The sequence below is a fragment of the Hakea prostrata genome, chromosome 6 (assembly GCF_041222555.1).
Source record: "Hakea prostrata isolate BN-2017 chromosome 6, UWA_Hpros_2, whole genome shotgun sequence".
Lineage (NCBI taxonomy): Eukaryota > Viridiplantae > Streptophyta > Magnoliopsida > Proteales > Proteaceae > Hakea > Hakea prostrata.
The window spans coordinates 28,995,127-29,001,335 of NC_142605.1; positions in this window are offsets into that span (position 1 = coordinate 28,995,127).

The following is a 6,209-nucleotide window of genomic DNA, read 5'->3' on the forward strand; positions in this document are numbered from 1 at the left end:
TCTATGCTTCCACTGCCATGTCAATACAAGATATTAGATCATTCCACCCAGGTCACTTCACATTACTCTCATGAGATCTTAGTTGATTTAACTTCTCTTAACTTACTCTATCAAATGGAGTCTAATCAATCTCTTATGTAAACTTCCATGACCACGCGTGCCTCAGAAAATGACTTGAAAATCTGTATGAAATGGATAGAAACCCATTAAGTTGTTCTCCAGATCTTAGCAGAAAAAGAGACTCCTGACGCCACAAGCTCACCTCAGCTCTATAAATTGTGAAACGTGTAAGAGTTTTCTTATTATAGAGTACCTGTGGGTAGTGGCCAACGCTAAAGATGATGAAGCAACATGTATAAAATACAAGGAACTAAGGAAGAGAGCACCATTAAAGGCAATATCAACCCTTTCTGCATCTACTATTTTGCTTTCTGTGATGCATTTCATATTTTCCCTTTGGACTTCCTCTAACCCAAAATCTGATTGGAAATAATGATGAGATAGACATTAATCCAGTTTCTTTAAAGCTAATCAGTGTGCCATTAAGAACAGGTCAGCTAAATTCCCTTACTAAAGATTTTGACTTCCTTTTAATCAACCTCCCATTGCTACAATAAAAACTGCTTGCAGACAATATATAGTATTACACGTATTAGGCACCATCTTGCCTTGCTTGGGTACCTATCTTTTCTCCCTAAGCTAGAATCATCTCTATGCTCCTACCAGCCAAATCTTTTTCCTACTTTTCATTTAAAGCAGCCAATAAGAAAGTTCTAGGTCAGGTAATTGCGTCAACTTGATTGAGCTAGCTTTGCTGTATAACAATTTTCCAAGTTTAGAATTCAAAAATTTATGAATCATGTTTGGATGATATAATCTACATTGACCTTGTTAATAATTTTGGAACCCAGTCTTAATCTAATCCATAAAGTCATAATTTTAATCAATATTCTGATGAGAAGCTCATATTATATACTGTTGCATTGTAATAGTAGGAAAAGGTTGAGATTGTTGGGACTTGACTGATCCATTAATGGGGTAGGCACTGAGATCAACATTGTATATTTGAATTCTTTTCAAAAATCCTACTCTTATCTTCTTATAAGGGGAGATTTTTTATTTTATTTTTTTATACTTCTTATTCTATTTTAATCTATGAGGAGGAAGAAAAAATGTTAACAAGTGGCTTGAACCCAGAAGATCCTTTGTCGGATAGGCTTTAACACTCCATTTGCCACATTCTACAAGTGTGCTTAGCACTTGAGATTATACATCACTAATACCTTGAACCCTAGAGAAAATGTGAAGCAAGTTGCTTTGAGTCATGGCTCCAATTCACGGTCCATTACTAGGAAAAAAAACTAGATATGAAAAAACTAGTTGAAGTTATTTTGGCTTCATTTGCAGTATAAATTAAACACCAGCATTGGTTTATAGAAACAACCCAGTGCAGCTTCATCATCTTTTGAAAAGGAGAAAATTAATGGAGCCTCTGGTACTTATTCACCAACAAAAGATACTATTTTAAGTACACTGTTTCATAGGTTTTCTTCTTCCATGACCTATTGTTACATTTAGATTAAAAAAGCATTAATTTAGTTCAAAGAAAAACCCCAATTGAATCACTTGTTTTTGTCGTAATAGGCTATCTTTACAACCTTTCTGTAAGTTCATAGCTTTCCATTAAATGTTAAAACATATCGGGTTGAAACCCAGTACTTATTCTTAGAGAGAAGCCTAACTAAAGTGGTACTTCTTCAGCTTTGCCAAAAGAATAAGAAAAATAGAAAGAATAAAAACTCTACCTAAAAGTGGTACTGTAGAGATTTGATGCTATTCGATCTCTGCACTTTATCAAGCATTTTAACAATGAAACCCCACAAGCAGAATATTGACCTAGAGGAGGTTTCACATCTGACAAAAGGATGAAAGATCAGACTGAAAGAATAATGATAAGACTCCGCAGCTGGATAGCTTTTCTGTAACAATGAGCTATCTTCCATGAAATATAAAAACAGATGTAGAATAACAAAGAGCCACTGTTGAAAATTAATATTTTTTGGTAACCCAAAACTGAAAATATTATGAATGTAAATGATTGTAAGCTAATCTAAATCAGGTTAAATTATCATGCGATGTGTTATTTGAGGACAAAATTGATTATTTTCTATATTGGTAATCACAAGGGGGAGATGATAGCTACGAGCACAAGCAGCCCATTAATCATGGAGTTTCATGTGTCAATGCAGTATTAGGTTAGTAGTAATGATAGGTTTCCGTTGTCTTTTCAGAGGCCATGTTAATCAATCATAATTAAATTCTTAAAAGTTTTATCTCTTCATGAATCTATAAGCCATTCATCAAGGAAAAGAAGACAAAATCCATTCTGATTAGTTAGCTGTAATTTTAGTCTTCTGGGATACTAAGCACTCAAATATTTATGAAACTACTTTTTCATATCACTTCTCTTGGATTTAGTATCTGCCAGTTAGTAATAAATTTAGCTACTTAATTACCACCCAAACCCTAATGACTGTTAGTTATGTTAGCAATCAACTTTGCTTACCTAATAATTCCTGGACATGTTATGAACGGAGAAGGTGTGGTTTCTTTCTTTTTCTGTAACAATAAAAAGATCATGAATCAGTTTGGCGTGAGAAAAATCTTGGTTAAGGGATAGAGTTTGAGATTTAGGTTTTCAAAGGTTTAACATCAAACATGGAGGAAATTTGCAGTAGAATCTGGTTCATTTAGTCTCGTTGATCTCTAGTAATACTGAAACTTTGAAGATGATTGTTGAGTTGGAGTTGAGACACACTTGTTCTGGGTTCGAAACTCTCTATTTCAACGTAAGAGCCGCCGCTCATGAATTGCCCATAAGCTACCATATAATATTATTAAGCCTATAAACTTTCTTCTGCTGTAACTGATAAAGATCAATAAAGCTTGTAAGCATATTTAGAAGCTAGACAAAAAAAAGGCATGTAAATATTAATTGGAAGCATGCAATAATTATCCTCGCATGCATTACTCGAGGATCAAAGTTCCGAGCCGAGTGCAGAGACTGATTTACTTTTTATTGGTTATCATAAGAGTGGAAGGTATGATCAAAATCGTCAAAAGTAGCCTATGAATTGTTTTATTAAATGATCTGATGTAGCCTTTTGTTAGTAATTAACAGTTGTAGATTACTCTTTTCCTTATCTTTTGATTAAGCATGTTTATCAATCATTCTTGATTTCTTGAAAATTGCACCTCTCCAGGAACCTAAAAGCCCATTCATTAAGGACAAAAAAGGCCAAACCCTATTCTATTGGCAGCTATACCTTTGGTCTTGTGCATTACTGAGCAAAAGAACATTACTGGAACTTCTTTTTTCATGGCATTTTCATATTGCATATTTCTCGGATTTAATGTGTTTTTTTTAAAGGTTAATAAAAGAATAATCTAAAAACCAAAAGGATGTATAATACTAGAGTCCAAGTATACTTGGATGGATATAAATACAAAATAAATCTTGATGCTCCACCTTCGGCATTGTCATCAGTAAGGTACTTAAACACCATTAATTAATTGGATAATCTACCTTTTATATTGTCATCAATTAGAAGCTCTATACAATATTACATATCAAACAAAAACGTACAAACCAAAATCTCAATTTCTCTCTAGAACATCTCATAAAATATTATCATAGGACAGTCGACAATGAGAAGATAAAAAGAAGAGACATATGCAATACGATAGTCTTCTTAATAAGCAAAGTAGCAACAATGTTCACGTCCCTAAAGCAATGAGTCATTTTCCATTCAATGTAGGAGTGAAAATGATTAAACATACATCCTCTTTTGTTAAGATTCACGAAATATACTGATTTAAGATGCACAAAATGGTTGCATGAGGATCACATTATGTTTATATGTAAGTGTGATGGTAAAATCAATTTCTTTTGAATTTTTTTTTGGGGGAGGGGGTAATTGGTAAGATTAAAGGTTTAAATGTTAAACAATTTAAATATCAAACATGACAAACATGAAAAGAGTGAATTTTACAAAGTTAAAATTGAGACCTCATCTCTAATGAAAAAAAAAAAAAGGTGAAACTTTGTAGATGGTTGTTGAATATCCTATAATGGCATGGAGATTCCATAATAAATCTAAAAAGATTTTATAGAATTGGGCAAACAATGGTTTGAATTCTCTTTTTCTTTGCTTTGCATTGTATTTCTATAAGTATTTTAATCATATGTAATCAGAATTTCAAATCAGTTGAAACTTGAAAGTAGTTGTCATTTATGTTTTTTTAAGAACTGATATTATCTAAATGAAATGACAACATTGCTCTTATTCCATTGTATTTCTACAAGTATTTTAATCATATGTAATCAGAATTTCAAATCAGTTGAAACTTGAAAGCAGTTGTCATTTATGTTTTTAAAAAACTGTTATTATCTAAATGAAATGACAACATTGCTCTTATATTAATTACATATAAGACAGAGGGGAAGAAAGTAAAATTATTACTTCTTAGCTTACATACTTGATGACATCAAGATGCACCCATTTAATTAAATATGAAATATCCCATAATTATCCTCTTTTTTTTTTGGTAACCCCCATAATTATCCTCTTCCCTGCTTCCATATGATATATTTAACTAAGGCCACAGTCTTTGGTTTGGCAGTAAGTACAGTCTTTTCTCTCCCCTTGCAGAGAAAAAAAAAAAAAAAAGTGAACAGGCACATTGTTTCATTTTGGGACCTTCTAGTATACAGTTTACCTTGGTCTTACATATGGAGTCTGATGGTATTTTTCCAGTCCCTTCCCTTGGCTTCTTTTGTTTGCTGTTATTTGAGTGGTTGCTCTACTTTGTTTTGTGGGTTCCTTGAATTTCCTTGTTCATGAGGCATGCTCTCATTTTTTGATTGATCCCTTCTTTCTTTGCTAATAAGTTTTTATTCACTGAAAAATAAAATAAAACTTAGGACTGTTAGCATTTAGAAGCCTGAAAATGATATTTCTGTCAATGATTGTGAGATAACTTGCAATATGAAGTAGTTATCATTTCATGCATTATTGGAGGATTAGCATAACTTGCCAAATGCATAATTAATTATTTCAATTGGAAATTATAAGCAAGTGAGGAATTTTGTTAGCAACAGTGGTAAAGTTGGCAAGTATGATAGACATCACTTCTTCTTAAAGAATCTTTTTCGCATCAATTTTTATTCTCCCTTTCTAACATTTTTCATTTTTTGATGTAGTTGGTATCTATTTTAAATCCTATTTTTGTTTAAAAAACTAGAAAACCCTCCAAAATCCATATTAGACTCTTTGTCTATTGTAGATTCTAGGTAAAAAACTCGTTTTATTTATTTTTGCACAAGACACTTAAAATTTAAATATAAATTCAGGGTACAATAATAAAGATACATTTTTTTATAAAAAATTTATGCGTTCTCCTTTTTCTCACTCCCAAACCCTAATGATTATTATTTTTTATTGGTCTTTCATTTTGACATAACAAACTGTTTTTTCATTCCATAACTTATTCCAGACAAAAGTTACCAAATCAATTTTATTTTTCAGCAAAAATGAATTCTTGTATTCGATCATTTCCTTTAAGTATAGGTAAAATAGAGAATGAAAATTGATGCCAAAAAGACCCTAACATATCATCTTTATCAATCATTATTATTAAATTCTTAAAAGTTGCAGCTCTTCATGCATCTATAGGCCATTCATTGAGGACAAAAAGCCTAACCCTATTCTTATTATTGGTAGTTTTTCTTTTGCTCTTGTGGGATAATGATCACTGATATGGCCATCAAACTGCTTTTGATGACACTTTCTTGGATTTAATATGTTTATTAACACTGCAGTTAAACCAATGACTATTTGTTTGAACTCATTCTATTATTTTTTTCATCTGAAAGCAGCTGAACCTAGTTTCGCATGTTGATTTGCATCCAACCTGCCATTACTTTCTTTGGTAATCATCCTTTTTTGCATAATTATTCCAAATCACCTATTCTATTTGAAGAACAAAAGTTTCTCTTTCATTGTTGCGAGAGGCCTTTCTTTGGCGTTCAAAGTTGTTATAATTAAATATAAAAGAATAAAAATAAAGACAACTGGTTGTCTTATATATTATTGTAGCCACACTTTTAGTTGGAAGCTATAATGGATTTGGGGTGCAGGTATATTAGG